The sequence below is a fragment of the Gouania willdenowi genome, chromosome 24 (assembly GCF_900634775.1).
Source record: "Gouania willdenowi chromosome 24, fGouWil2.1, whole genome shotgun sequence".
Lineage (NCBI taxonomy): Eukaryota > Metazoa > Chordata > Actinopteri > Blenniiformes > Gobiesocidae > Gouania > Gouania willdenowi.
Window position 1 is genome coordinate 18565067 of NC_041066.1, and position 17033 is coordinate 18582099.

The window sequence follows — 17033 nt, forward strand, 5'->3', positions numbered from 1 at the left end:
AATGATGATATCGGATATCGGTCCAATATCAGCCAGAAAACGAATATCGTATTTTATCGGACTGCATCTAAAATCACCGATATAAGCTCTCCGATAAAATTTTCCGCTCCAGCACTTTTCTCCATAGGTGACTGTGGTTCACACTACATACAACAAAGTAACCTACTGTTTCGGATTATTGTTCTATGCTTTAGTAACATCACTTGATCAAGCCTTTTCTAACATTCCGCACTCCAAAATAAGTAATTAAAGTATGCATGATTCATGCTGACGTCGTATCGGATCAATATCGGTATCGGCCGATACGCCAGGCTGCAATATCGGTATCATATTGGAAGTGAAAAAGTTCTATCGGGACATCCCTGATTGAATGGGCCCAAACATTTACCCTTACCACATGCCCTTACAAGTAACATAAAAACATTAGTAGGGCTTCCCATTTCTGTGTCAGGTTAACTTTTCCGTTTCATCATCTTTCCACGTTTAAATTACATTATCTGCTATTAAATTTCCCAAAATTGTACCAAACATGCTAAATAGGGTTAAGAGTCATTATTTTTACATTTTATATGCTTAAATTGCGGCAGGATAACACGATCACTACTCAACCATGAACACGTAACGCAAGATTTTGAACAGGGTTATGGGCGGAAGTGGACATATTTGTTTGTTTGTCACACTTTCTAGACATTCCATCACCCGCATTGTTTTTTTGTTTCAGAAGGCAAATTCAGTTTTTTCTAGCGATGCACCGAAATTCCGGCTACCGAAAAATCTTCGGCCGAAAATGGCCGAAAGAATTGCACACAAGAAATAATTATAATTGATTAATTCTTTGAAGCATTAATATTGATTTATACAATTGCGATGTTTTATTTTTAGTGACGTTAGTAATGCACATTCAGAGCCATTAATGCCACAGGAATAATTGTTTGCATAATAATTTATTTTGATGTATCGGTTTTCGGTTCATCATTCGGTTCACACACAGAAAGAGATGACCAAAAGCATGCATATGTACTTTAATCAAATTGCAAATACATCCAAATACAGGTTTTATTCTATGGGGAGAAACTAGATTAGCCTAGATTAATCTGAGTTTGCTCAGGAAGTTCCTGCACACAAAGAGCACACAAATTACTCATTCATTTTAAGGATTCATTACATACAATACACAAATCTAAGAATAATGCACCAGATTTTTAAGTTCAATTTAACGTTTAAGCTCTTGTGATGTTTCCCAGTATTGTAGGCACAAGAACTTAGTCGGTAAAAGCTTACAGTGCATCACGCACATTGTGACTTGCCAACGTGAGGCAAGATCTAGTTGGACATTGTTCCACTTCATGCTTCTTATGAAGTGGATTGAGGGTGAAATGGAGTCAGTGAGATATTTTCAGCCACCGCGTCGGAGCGGATTAGTCCACAGTTCCTTTCAGAGTTTCAAACCAGCTAAAAGTTCTTTCTGTGCACAATGTACGCATTCTTCTTCAAGTCAAACCAAAATCTACGTCACATTTAATGGAATATTATATTCAATTTAATATAAAATAATATATGTTATGAATATGGGGAAACAGTATTTGAATATAAAATGTATGTATTTAAAAGGATCAAATGGTGTTATTTTAAGATAAAAACCCAGAATCACTGGTCTAATAGTTTTTCTAATTCAAATGCCAACTGGAACGCTTAAGAAATAGTGAAGGTCTGCTAATATTTCATATATATACATATATGCTGGTTAGCCATGAAGCTAGTGCACACGGTTCTGACCATTATGAAGTGTAAACAGAAAAAATATTTACAGTTTTGATTGGTTTAGAGCTGCCTCCACTTTCCGTGAATCTTCCTTCACAGATTAGCATATCATTTTGAGATTTTCAGATATAAATTAGGGCTGGGTAATTTTGCCTAAAAAAAACAAAATGTCCGATTTTTTTTTTTAAAGAAAAATTTGAGTTTTGATTCGATTTTCGATTGTTTCTTTTCAATGCACTTAAAAATGACTGCAGACATCCGATATATTGTCAAACATGCAACTTTATTGCTGTGATTGTCCTCAAGAGTTAAAATGCATAGAACAATCCCAAAATAAATAGTAAATGAGGCTCAGTCATTCAACACTTTCAAGCTTTAATCCATGTTTAAGCAACAGTGCAACAGCAACTTCACAGTAGCTTAAATTTTCTGATTAAGAAATCCCATAACTACATGTTTTATAACATATAACATTACTTACAATTAAAAAAATAATAAACTCTTCTCTTAGCATCTCAGCATAATGTGAGTAAAACATTAAACATGCCTATGTCACACATATAACATACTCAAAGGGTAAACACATGTAAACAAAGAGGGGCTGGCTCACATCGCGCTATGGTAACCCACAAGGACGAAATGCGAAAAAGTTTGTAAAAACTGTGGTGGGAAAAAAAATGTTTTTTTAAATTTAAGAAATGAATAATAAAAAAAATAAATAAAAAATATTTTTTTAAAAATCGTTTTTATCTACAAATTTGATAAATCGATTAAATTGATTAGGACATCAGATAACTACATATTTTATATAACATATAAAAGTAAAAGCATAGTGCGAGTAAAAATGTAAACATGCCGCGAAAAAGTCTGAAAAATCTGTGGTGGGAAAAAATAAATAAAAAAATTAAAGGGAGTGCTTCAACCAAAAAAGTTTGAGAACCACTGTGTTAGTGGACGACGAACTAAAGATTTTTGTCTCCAACATTTTTTCCAGTCCGACATGCTGCTCATTTGTTTGGTTTTACGTGTTTATGCTTCTTGGTATTTTCCCCTCAATGCCACTGGAGATTACTGAGTGGATTTTCTCCTTTTGCTGAGCTGATGCTTCCCTCTCACTCATCTCCCCATTGGCCACCACAATCTCTAAGCTTTGCACACAAAGCAAAGTGTGACACATTAGTAACAGTGCAGAGAGTCTGGAAAACAGAGCTTTATGTAGTTGATGATCATATTGTTTTCACACCTGGTTTCCTCTGAAAACCCATAGAATGTTAAAACTCCCATAGTGCTAATGACAAAAACTAATCTATGGTATTTGGGATTGTTTTGCTGAAATTTCTTACCATAATTATTTTTTTGTGTAAATGATGTTTAATATGAAGACGTGCTTTATGCATCAGTTATATACAACTGACAAGATCCAAACATACATGCTCAAAGTCAATCTCTTTCCGTAAAACTCTCAAATGGTTAAAATGAAAGTGTAGAAGTAATTAATTACTATTTTGATTTATTGAAATTAGTCACCGAGAATTATCACCCTTGATTTGGGATTAAAAGGATTGAGGTAATGTATAATCTAGAGCTGGGCGATATGACGAGATTGAAGATATATTGAGTTGTTCCATATATAAAAATTACAATTTCATCAATGTATATATATATATATATATATATATATATATATATATATATATATATATATATATATATATATATACCATCTATCCATCCATCCATCTTCTCCCGCTTAGCCGTTTCTGGGTCGCGGGGGCAGCATCCTCAGTAGGGAGGCCCAGACTTCCCTCTCCCCGGCCACTTCCTCCAGCTCTTCCGGGGGGACCCCGAGACGTTCCCAGGCCAGCCGAGATACATAGTCTCTCCAGCGTGTCCTGGGTCTTCCCCGGGGCCTCCTTCCGGAGGGGCGTGCCCTGAACGCCTCACTAGGGAGGCGTTCAGGGGGCATCCTAATTAGGTGGAGGTGCTGATTCTATATATATACTATTTTTGTATTGCTTATTTTGTTTTAAAATACTTGTTTTAAGAGTCGCTGCTTTCACTACTTCTCAGAACAGCATAAAAAGCACAGTTTGATGGATTTCTGAGTGCGTACTAACCAGTGTTTGGAATAACGGCGTTTAAAGTAACGGCGTTAGGTAACGGCGTTTGTTTTTCAGTAACGGGGTAATCGAACTAATTACTTTTTACGGCGTTACAACGCCGTTATCGTTACTAAACGTTAAATGCGGTGCGTTACATGCATTGATTAAATAAAATGTTATCCGAAAGTATCCCCGGCTTCTGACTCGACTGCTGTGAGGAGGTGGGTTAAAAACAAGGTGAGCGATTATGATTGGCTTAGGCGACGTGCCAGCACCCGCGACACACACACACACACACACAGAGCAGATTTGATGAATCAGCAGAGATGGCGAGCGTGGAGCAGTCTGATGAAAAGTTGACATTTTTAAGGTGACGATACAAACACTACTTTAAATTGATTGTGGTCAAAGGCAAGAACGTGTATGTGAAGACTTTGTCCACATCTGTTGTAAGCAACTCAAATTTAATGAAGCGCCTCATAACGACACACACATCTAAAAAATGTGAATTATTTGACATAAAACAACTTTTTTTTTTTTTTTTTTTTTTTTTTTAATAGTAACACAAATAGTTACTTTCCTTGGTAATGAGTTACTTTTATTATAAAGTAATTTAGTTACTAAAGCAGTTACTTTTTTGAACAAGTAGTGAGTAACTATAACTAATTACTTTTTTAAAGTAACATTCCCAGCACTGGTTCTAACACAAATTTTCCCCTAAACAAGCCACACTACAGAACTCACTCACACGTGCTGTCCCTTAGAGGAGAAAAAGGCAAAAGTGGCACATATGGTGCAGCTGTTTGTTAATAATTGTGCCTGTGTGGCATTTGGATCATCAAATTTAACTGATAATTTTCTTTCTGGTCAGACTTTATTTGAAATTAGATTATTAAGATTTATATTGTATATCGAGATATGAGTTATGGTCCATATCGCCCAGCCCTAGTATAATCTGGTGTTTAGGAAAAAAAACACTGTGTCCAATTTTACTCTAATGGTGCTGCTGCTAAATGGAAGGTACAAGAAACAAATTCCGTAACAATATTAGTTTCCAATGTTAGTGCTGACATCTTTAATTTTTAAAACATAGTTCCCACACTTAACCCCATTAACAAATGATTGACTCCTTGATAAATATACACGAATAGGCAGCACAACAAAGAGAATGAACAGACAATTTAGAAATATGTAATAATCAGCCTACTTCCAAGGCTTTGAAGGCTGGCCATGATGCTCCACCACTCTGGGAAAAACATCTGGAATGAGGTGTGCAGGAAGTCTAATAAAAGCTTCCCGCCAATTGGGAAACGTCACGTGATTTCATTAGCTGTTGGGAATTATTAAGTAGATCCTCTGGCAGTGCAGTTAGATTGTGACTAATCAATTGCAGCAGAACTCCGTGTGCAATATGTATTGCCCCTACACATTGTTTTGCAGATCAGTTACAGTTGTAAGTAACACTTGCCTACGTGTCATCGTGCTCACGGACTGCGTGAAGGACAAATTAGACGTTAATACTGGTTGAAAAGGAACACCTGCGTCCACGCATTTGATCACAACCGGTTGAACGCTAATGCGCTGCCAAACTAGCAAACCAAGATTCCAGACAAGCAATTCTAGTTCTTACACAAATTATAGATTATATATTATATCCCTTTCCACCAGTTGTTTGTTTTGTTTTGTTTTTGTTTTGTTTTTTTTACATGGAGTCCCAAAGCGTTCCCAAGCCTGCCAGGAGACATAATCCCTCCCGTGGGTTTGGGGTTTAGGCCCTCAGCTTTCCTTTCCAAAATCAACTCCATGGGAACCTGTGAGAAAAACCATTCAACCAGTCATTTTTGCTGCAGGGCTAAGTCTCACTGGTGTGAGATTTCATGTTCTGCATGTGTGGATTTTAGTTCGAGTGCAGCAAATTTTTTTTACCACACTTCAAAGACAAGTTAACTTTTGGTTGAATATAAGCTTATGAAATGATTGTGGTATCAATTTGTTCTATTTCGTCAGTGTTCTTTTGACTGAGTTTGTAAATGTGAGTGAAATACTGACCTGGCTGAGATAAGCCATTTAAATCCATCCCAAGGTAGGAAAGATAGGTGTGTAGTGCCATGAATCTGATGATTTTTTTTTTTAATGCACTTAAAAATGACTGCAGACATCAGATATATTGTCAAAATGTGCAACTTTATTGCTGTGATTGTTCTCAAGAGTTTAAAATGCATAGAACAATGCCAAAATAAAAAGTAAATGAGGCTGTCATTCAACAATTTCAAGCTTTAATCCAGGGTTTAAGCAAAAAGTGCAACAGCGACTTCACAGTAGCGTAAATTTTCTGATGAAGAAATCAGATAACTACATATTTTATATAACATAGAACATTACAATTAAAGGATGGAATGCAAAAAAAGTCTGTAAAAACTGTGGTGGGGGAAAAAAAATAAAAATTAACAAATTAATAATAAAAAATAAAATAAAAATAAGTTTTTTAAACTAGAATTTGCAAAATAAAAATTATTTTATCTACAAATTTGATAATCGATTAGGAAATCAGATAACTACATATTTTATATAACATATAACATTACAATTAAAAAAATAAACTCTTCTCTTAGCATCTCAGCATAGTGTGAATAAAACATTAAACATGCCTATGTCACACATATAGCATACACTCAAAGGGTAAACACATGTAAACAAAGAGGGGGCTGGCTCACATCCGCTACTGTAACCCACAAGGACGGAACGCAAAAAAATCTCTAAAAACTGTGGTGGGAAAAAAAAACCAATTTTTAAAGAAATTTAAAATTCAAAATTAATAAAATATATTAAAAAAAAAAAAAAATCAAGAAATGTATTAAGTCGATATTTTGCCCAGCTCTATCCCACGATCATGAATTTCCTGTAAAAATTAAGGAATGGAAAAAAACTATATTCCAGTCTTGAAAAGTCTATTTCCACACTCACAGACCTCTGTTACACGAGTACACTGGAAAGGTCCGCCCATTTTTGCGCCCTAATGGTCTTGAATAGATCTTGGCGGTTCAGAAGTAAGTCATGAGAATTTGGTAAAATATTTCAGAAACGTTTTTCATGAAGTTTTGAAAAATCATTGTGAAAAAGTGTGGGAAGTGGAAACCCTGAATATATCCTGATAATAAACAGGTATAAATAATATCAACTAATATCAAATTTCACCTTTACAAGTGCAAAATGGGTATGAAACAACAAGTTATTCATTTTTTTAAACTTGCAAGAACAAGTAAATGGTAACTGTAATTCAAGTACCAATATCAAAAACAAGTCGTATGTTTTATCAAACTGTCAAATTACTATTTTTTTTTTTACCTTGCAGTTTCCGATTTTATTAAGTTCTTAAAGTTTTCTGTTAAAAAACATGACTAAAAAAATCCATTTGGATATTTTTTTGGATTAATTTGATAATCGCTGGTGCAATATCGCCATATGTTGCAGAATAAATGTTTTTCTTACACCCTTATTAGGAAAAACTCACCGAAGATGTTACAAACCTCATTTATGGCCACTACTCTTACCAAATGTTGCGTTCTCTCTAATAGCAAACCATCTTCCATAACCAGTAAGTAGTAGCCTGCCCTATTCAGATCCTCCTCTACCACTGACATCAGTTTCCGTCTCACTGTTTTCGTCCACCGCATGGCACTGTCCCGTCTCCTGGCCTTTCTTTTCACCACATTTCCATCTTTTCACACTCGTTCCTCCACTTGTTTCCCTCCAATTCCTTTTCCGCGGGGGCCTCAGTGGCAGCTGGTGATGACAGTTGTATTAGCACTCAATTGTGAGGTCGCTGTCGTTAATTCCCGCTGAGACAGAGTAACACGTTCTGTGCTGCAGAAACAAAGGGAGAGGGTGAGAATGAATGGGAAAAATGAATGAGAAATATTTGGATTTACAAGGGAAAAAATTGTGTGCAGCAGGGTTGGGGTCAATAAAATTTTTCAGTTACAATTGCGTTTTCTATTACACATGTTCAACTACGATTACAGTACCAACATTTTTTCCAATTACAATTAAATTCTGATTATTTTTTTATCCTCAGAAAGTCAATTACTGTTACATTCTCAGTTACTAAAGTTCAATTGCAGTTATTCACAATTACTGAGTCTGAAATAAATTCCCTTGTGTTAGCATCTCTTATGCTAACAGGTTCTAAATCAGCTGTAAAATACACTAAAAACAAATATCTATCATCTAATTTTTTAGGCTTCCTAATCAATGAAAATATAGGTTTTAATATTTTTGGTGTGGGCGTCTGAGCCTTTTTTGTGTCAGTATACCCCTCGATTTAGATTTTTTTCAATGGTCAAATATGGCAAAGCTTGAAATGAAACACGTTTTAAAAGTTACATACATGTGTGAAGAACTGTACATAGAACTGGAACATGGTTTCTCAGTTTAGCATTAAATCCTAATTGACATTTTTAATAGAATTTTCATGGCAATTACAATGACAGTCAATTAAAAGTCAATTAAAGCTGCAAGCAGCGATGAACGGGTCCTCACAACCACACGTTTGCCGGGAAGTGGCGCACGTTGAGGTGTGTTGCATGTCGGAATGTGGCAGAAATTATAAAGCGTTGAGACGTAGCTGACCATTTTCAAGGATTTTATTCATTACAAACTTTCCTGCAATGTTCTGTGTAGATATGCCTACGGTTTCCTTTTACCAGTAGGTGGCGCTATGACTTTGAATGACGGTTGGGTTAAACCATAACTGGAGGTGCTTGATTTGTTTTTGTGTGCGTATAAAACAGATGTAAATCATTAGACGATAAGGTTACATTGTGTAATCTATGGAAATGTGTGTTTGTGGTAGTTTGGTAGTAAGAAATCCTCAGTGTACTGAAGTAATAGTTCTTCAGTACACTGAGGATTTCCTAATATGCGTTAAAAATTTCATGTGTTTTTGAATGTGTTTAGGCCCTCAAAAATGCAATCATTTTGCCGTAAACAAAATAATAATAAAAACGAGGTGCATTACAATAGGGTCGAAGCACAAAAGTGTGTTGGACCCTATTGTAATGCAATTATCTAAACTTAATTACAATTTAATTACGACTATGACAGCAGATTTTTGAAATTACAATTACAGTTACAATTGTAATTGACCGCAACCCTAGTGTGCAGATGGATGGCTTTAGAAGACATTAAAACACATGAAAAGAAGATAAATCTGGTACATAAACCTTTAATTAACCATAATGTGGGAACAGAAAAAAACTTTGAAATTCACTAACCAATCACTAACCTCCAATATTTGTTTGTTTATTTGCCGTATGGCCTCATATGCTTGAAAATGGTAAGTGTGAGACCCACAGCTTACACGAGTGGGTGTTAAATCTTGATGTAGAGAACACACCGCTATCCCTTGATTGACATTTAATCACCATGGCAACAAGTGGGCTTTAAATGACTGCTCCCTTGAGAGCTTTTATTAGCCCGGTTATAAGAATTCAAACCGAGGACTTGGATGCTGATTGTCGCCAGTGTTGAATTCTGCACTCTCTCCGTTCGAGATTGCACCAAACTCTGAACCCATTTAACAGATGTTTCGGCTTACAGATGTTTTCTCTTAGCATCTCTTATGATAACAAGTCAGTTTGACTCATGTCTTAAATCAGCTGTAAAATACACTAAAAAATGTTGTCTATCATCTAATTTGTTTTTCATCTCTTGGTTACCTTGTTAGGCTTCCTTATCCATAAAAATATTGGTATTAATATCTTTGATGTGGGCGTCTGAGCCTTTTTTCTGTCAGTTTATTCATCGATTTCAATTCATTTAAAACAAAAAACAAAAACAAAAAAAAGAAGATAAAATGAGAGAGAACTGAAATGTAGTGGGTAAACTTGATTAGAAACACATTTTAATGATTAATTACATATGTTTAAGCTATAGAACACTAACATGGTTCCACAGTTTTGAGTTTAATTAAATTGTAGTATTTATATATTATGACATGTCCATGCCAATTACAACTACAAAGTCAATTATCTGAACTCAATTACAATTCAATTGTGATTACAACAGCAACAGATGTTTTCAATTACAGTTATTATTATAATTATGCCATAATTGTAATGAATTATCAACTAGAATAATTGCATTTCCTGAAGAAGATGCAAAGGAGGATGCAGATGCTGGCCCACGTCATACTGCATTAGCTTAGCATTAGCCTTAGCCTAGAGTTAGCATTAGCCTAGCAATAGTATTAGCCTAGCATTAGCATTAGCCTAGCATTAGCAATAGCCTAGCAATTTTCTGTTTGGTTTTTGATTGTCAATGTTGTGTATTGTGTTTTTATTTATTTTTTTATTAACAATTAAAAACACCACAAAACAGTCCCATATTTAAATGTGTACCATTAAAATATATATAACAAACGTCAAATGGTCGGTTTACATTCAAATATCACGTCCCAGCAGCTCTGTCGTAAGGATTGCGAGTGAAGGAAGTGACGTAGTCTACACGCATGCGTTGAAAGGATCTGAAAGGATCCGGCACGTGAAAGTATTAGCACTAACCTAGCATTAGCACTAACCTAGCATTAGCTGAACATTAGCAATAAGGTTGAAAAAGGTTAAAATAGAAATGTGATTATGCCCTAATTGTAATTAATAATCAATTATGCAATTACAATTATAATTGACCCCAACCCTGATTGACGGTGTGGATATGTAGTAATATTTGAGTTCAATGAAAGAACGGTTACAATCTCTGCCTTCACCTTCCTGTCACTGTCTCACGTTACGGCATGTGTTTCACAAGGTGTTGAATGTGTGTGCAAACAGTTATATGAGCAACGGCACTGACATTTCTGCACAAACAAGAAGAATGTGCCGTGGTGGGAGGAAGGGAATCCCTAAGATCTGTTTTCAAGTCTGTAGCCGCTCGGCTATCGTGTTCGGGTTCTCTCTTTCTCTCTTTCTCACACACACACACACACACAAAGACCTACGTACGATTCGCTTTTTACTTCCATTCGGTCTCAAGGCAACAGGAGTTCTACCAGCTGAAGAGTTTCATTAGTTACCATGGCATCTGTCTGTGCGCACAAAGACCCCCTATTGGTGTGTAAGTAGTGCACAAGTGTTGCAGAGGTGTCACTGTCGGGTGGAACCCAGCAGTAGCCCACTGCACTTTCTGTGGTTCATGGAAGGCTGATTGTTGGGTTTGAAGCTCGATCGATCAGTTTAGAGCCTATACTGTTATTTGGGGTTTTAAAAAGTTGATGTCTGATGTATCTGCTGATAACCGATAAGTCGATCACTAGCCGATATTTGAAATAAGAACATTGATATTCACAGGTTATATACAGTAGATGAACATAAGTTTCTATAATACCCAAAATATGATTCAAGAAAAAGACGCAAAAGACATAAATTAAAATGAGGAACTTGAATTATTAGTGATATGTAATTACAGGATTATCTCCTGGTCAGACTATGCAGGCCAGACCAAATAAAACCTCTGTCTGCATCTGACCAGCAACCCTAAAGCACATCAAAACCACCACAACAATTAGCACTGTCAATATAAGGACTGTAAGCCACTGCTAAATGAGAAAAGGAAAACTTGTGCAGTAGTGTACTTCCAGAATAGAAATAATAAAAAATAAATAAATAAAATAAAGTTTCTCAATTCTGAAATGGTAAATTTCAGAATTCTCTCAGTGTTGTCATTTTGTAATCATTATTGCTGACTCAATAGTGGCAGCTTGCAGAAATCACAGCACAGAGCCACAGCTGTTGAATATACTAGTAAAAATGTCTATCTCTGTAGTTTTGAAGTTGCGATAATGATAGCTCGCAGTTACACTTGAAGGAAGTTTTTTTTTTTTTTTATTAAATCTCAAAATCCTGGTTATAGTTTCTCCATACAGACAGAAAAAAACTACACTCATTGTTTCTCATTGTTAATCAAATTATGGCACTTCAAATACTTACTGTTGTGTCTTAATCGTTTTGGCAGTGCTCATTTCCCCCAGGAAATTTTAAAAAAGCATTCTTCAGGTTTTCTGCAGGACTGGAGTTTTAGGTATTTGGCAGCTTGGTGGCATCTTAAAAATGCTGGACTGTAGTCCTCCAGGAATTGAGTGTACGACTCGAGCAGCAGCATTCATTTTGTTTTAATAGTTATTTCTCAAGTTCAGTGCAGCGAACACTCAAGGATAATGAACATCATTCTGATAACTTATGGCGGAGCATCTGGGTTTTTTTTTTTTTTAATTTTCCCTCAATGACTACACGCTCTTGCTTCTTTCCGGTGTTGTTCTGGTTAGAGGCTCCTCTGAGGACGGACACAGATCTCTATGTGAGAGTGAAGCCATTTCTCAGTTTGGCCCTGGAAACGACAGCTTCTCTCACGCTTTCTCTCTCTCTCTCTCTCTCTGTGTCTCTCTCTCTCTCTCTTTCTCCTTGCTTTGGTAGAAACTGAGATAATTGACAAGGGACACAAGAGTGTGGGATTAGCTTGATAATGGATTTAGTGAACAAGCTCCAGCATCCTTATTTTTATTAAAACAGTCGAGTGTTTAGCAATTTTTTTTACTTTATGCTTATGGACAATGGCTTTGAAAAAATTCTGATTAGTCGTATGAGAGAAGATACAACAAAAGGACATTGTTGATTCATTAAAATGTGCAATCGTGACGATTTAGTCGGACCTTTCGATTAAAACATTTAAAGCTACAATATGGCCACTACAAAGCTCTTCTGGTGACAGATCTTCTCCCGCAGTAATTATGTTAGAGGTTTTTTCCACGCTTTTGCTGCTCAGGGGTTTCAAGGTCATCGGCATAATTTATTAACTGGAATACAAGGAAGTGCTTGATTTCCAATCAGAAGGACTTACATGAAGAGTTTAACATGCAAAAATCAACAATCACGGAATATTGCCTAAACTTCAAACACACTTTAAACACAGTTGAATAAAAATACACAAAAAAAATCATAGCTAATATAATACTAACCGAGAAGGAAAGATGAAGTCAATGCTATTTGTTATCATTTTTTAAAATAAACATATTTGTGTTGGCTTTAGTTCTAGTTCTTAGATGACTTTACTGGCTATTAAACTTCACTAAAACGTACCAAATATGCAAACCCACTGTTTAATTTTTTAAATTTTTATTTTATATACTTCAGATGATTTACATCAGTGGTTCCCTAACTTTTCACAATCCTGTACCCCTTCAGACATTTAACCTAAAGCCATGTACCCCCTACTCCTGCAAACATAATAAGGTAATGTCATATGCAGTGTAGCCCTACAGTGAAATGTACCTATCCTGGAATAACCAAGCATTATCATTAGCCTAGCAATAGCATTAGCCTGGCATTAACCTAGCAGTAACTTAACAATAGCAATAAGCTAGCATTAGCCTAGCATTAGCATTCACCTAACATTAGCTTTAACCCAGCATTAGCATTGACCTAACCATAACATTAGCTTAGCATTAGCATTAACCTAACAATAACACTAGCATAGCATTAGCATTAACCCAGCATTAACATGAACTGTTCTATTTATATTCCAGTGTCCAATGTTGTCAGTGTTTTTAATTTTTATCCACGTACTCCCTATGACAGTTTGCGTACCCCACTTTGGGAACCTATGATTTATATGAATGGGATGGTTCCTCAATAACAAGATTACACCGCTAGACCCTCAGACACCAATTTAACGGGAAAAATACCTTGGAAATGCATGATATGGTCCCAAAACATTATTTGTGAAACCTTTATTAACGCCAACCCAGGAATCACCATCACTTTTTGCACTAAACCCCCTGCAGCCGTCTTCTTGGAGATGAGACGTGTCATTAAGTAAACAGACCACCAGTTTGGCTATTACACCATCTGCTAAACTGGTCTTTATATTAGTGCCTTTTCAGATTTGAACCCTTGTTTGTCACAACACATTAAAACCATGCTTTGGATGAAGCATGACTCACAGGATTACATGATCACGACTGTTACCGTTACACTTAGCACAACATTTTGAACAGGATCATCTGCGTAATTGGACAAATTTGTCTACTTGTTACTACTTTCTTTACATTTAATCACTTGATTTCCAGTGGAAAATAGTGTGTAAATGCATGATATTGTCCTGAAACATGCATGTGTGGTGTTTCCAACATGTTGGGGTCAGATTGCATTTTTCTACTCTTTTGTTGGCTAAGACACTGTCTAAACAACAGATACAGACATTTTTTTAATTGATCAGCATATCTTAGTCCAGACATTCCAGAATCCAAAGCTCTTTTTTTATTTTCATCAGATGAAGTAGGTTTGGTGCAGTAGGTTTTCCTTATCTCACTCCTGCGTCAGTGATCAAACCTCACAAGGTGAACAACTGTCATTGAAGCCACCGGTAATGACTTATTGACTGCTTCAGAGCAAACTCCATTCTGGGGGCTTCAAAGGTAAAACTGGCTGTGTTGTTTGATGGGACAGAACTGTTTGAAGTCTGCTTGATATTGGCTTGTCTCAGTGAAAACAGTTCCTGAAAAAGCAGCTGATGGAAGAAAAAGAGGAAACATCAAGAAATTACTGCATGGATATTTTTCCACCGTTTAATTAAAGGGAGAGTTTTTTGTTTTTTTAAATGTCAAATATTTTGACCTACAGAGATCAGGAACTGCATTTTTTATTTATTTTTTGCCTTTTCCCCTATCCAATGCTTTTACAATGACCTGGCCTTTTCCCTATTGTTTGCGGACATTCACAGTAGTGTGTGTACGTGCATATGTGTGTGTTTCTTATGCTGTTTGTACCCTGGCCTGCTTGGGAGCACACCATGCGTAACATATGAGCCTTTATAAAGAATTACTCTCTTGTGTGTAGCTTTTGAAGAAAATGTGTTGCACATTTAAAATGCAGCCATTTGATCTGGACTGGTGTGACCCGAGTTCTGACGGACTGTACCATTCACATCGGCTAATTCCCCAAATATTTACTTTAGCTGCACAGGCACAAAGGGAACCCACATGTATGTCAGATAGTTTGTTCCTTTTTGAAAACTGAATTGAAGGAAGCATTGTGGCAGGTGATTAAAGATGTGGTTTGCAAATGAAGGAAGTTATTGATGAGCTAAGGAATTGAACACCTCATCATTAAATTTAACATGTGTCTGATTTGGTTTATTCTTATTATTTTATTATTAATTTTGAAAAGTCTACAAACACACGTGTCAAACTCAAGGCCCACGGGCTAAATATGGCCCCTTTAAACCATCCATTCGGGCTGCGGCACCAAGCAAAAAAGTCAGAGAGCCATAAATCATCGTGTAAATTACCAACCAGTTCACAGTTGTAGATATCTCCAATTGAATACACAAATTCAAGGACACTCCACAATATTAGCACGCACACATTTTCTCCACGCTCATATCACATGATAGCAGGTCACTTTTAAAATAACTGTTTTATAATTTCCAAAATTCGACAATTCAATATATTTCACAAAATTTCCTTAAATTACATAAAAATGGGTCACAAAGTCAAATGAATTGAAAGTAAAGATCCTGCAAGGACTTATGAGGGGTGGGAACCTCTGGGTATCTCACGATACGATACGCGATACAACGCTCACGATAACGATTATCTCACGATGGGACGATACTGCGATTATTGAAATATTGGTCAGAAATCAATCTACGATAATCTATGACATAACAAGAAAAAAAAAGATTAAGTGAAAAAATACAATTTTTATTTTATGTTTCTGAAAGACAATAAATTGAAAAAGTGTCCTATGAACAGTGACACTATTTTAGTGCAACATTTCTGTAAATAAGTGTCAACATACCAATGTAAATGAATAAGTATCTAAAATAGTGCTTTCTGTATACAAAAAATAGGGTCTTCTTACCAGTGACACCAGTTTTAGTGCAATATTCCAGTAAACAATATATTGGTTCCTTCAACAAACAGTGACAAAATTTTTGTGAAGACGTACCTGCACATTTTAGTGAAAAAGCCGAAAAGGTTTTGGAAATTTTTTATTTTGTTTAAATTAAAAAAAACAAAATCGAAAAAAAATTGATACTTAGCGGGACCATATCGATAATTGATCGTGCGGAAAAAATATCGCGATATATCGCCGTATCGAGATATTGTCACACTCCTATCACTTACTGCTTTGATAGTATCAGTGCCGTACATATTTTATAATTTATTCATACGTGAAAGTGCAAACTAAAGCACAAAAGTGATTAAATTACTAATTTTCCTGCTCACTTAAGATAAACACTGCTCTGTATTTGGCCCCTGAACTAAACAAGTTTGAGACCCCTGGTCTACATATTTTATTGTTTTTTAAATGTGTGTAATTAATACAATGACTCTGTTTGTACCATTTATGTGGCACTCGGAGATGGAATGATGCAGTTATTGTTACAGTTTGAGGTATTGTTTTTAAACTACATCACTGTTATGTTCTTTCATGGGAATGTAAATATTGGCCTCGGGCAATTTTCTATTTTATTAAGTCCTCGTCAACATTATTGACCCCAAAACCTAATTACGGTAGTAAGTTTTGCATTGTCTTTATGAGAGGCAGTTGTCACAATGACAAAGAGAGAGACATAGAAATGGAGAGAGACTTCAATTTGTCACTACTTTTCTTTCCTTAGCATCTCTTCGTCTCCACATGCTGCCACACTGCAGATATTGACAGCTTGTTTTCCCACAGAAAGTGCTGAGTGTTGGAAAGGCTGTCGTTTCCCATTTTCTGTGTAATATTTCAGCGTGAGACTTTGCCTGGCGTCGTTGCTGCTGTTGGAAAAACAATGTGTGTGTTGGAAAGGCTAATGCAAAAAGTTTTGATGATAGTAAGAACACAGTGCTAAGTTGTCATGAAGCGGATGTTTGCTTTTGCTTTTAGAGGACATTCAAGATTCAATTCAATTCAACTTTATTTAATATAGCGCAATTTACAACAAAGTCATCTCAATGCACTTAAAATATAAAGTTCATAATAAGAAAGAAAGAATCCAACAAGATCCACATGAACAAGCATTTAGCGACAGTGGGAAGGAAAAACTCCAGGAAGAAATCTCCATCAGAACCAGGTTCAGAGGTGGAAGCCATCTGCTTCGACTGGTTGGGGTTAGTGGACAGAAGGACCA

General features: G+C 36.0%; 1 protein-coding gene across 2 annotated transcripts in view; it reads left to right on the forward strand.

Annotated features, from left to right (window-relative positions):
• Positions 1 to 17033, forward strand: part of xkr6b (XK, Kell blood group complex subunit-related family, member 6b) — a 72032-nt gene that overhangs the window by 20172 nt on the left and 34827 nt on the right. The window lies entirely within an intron of this gene.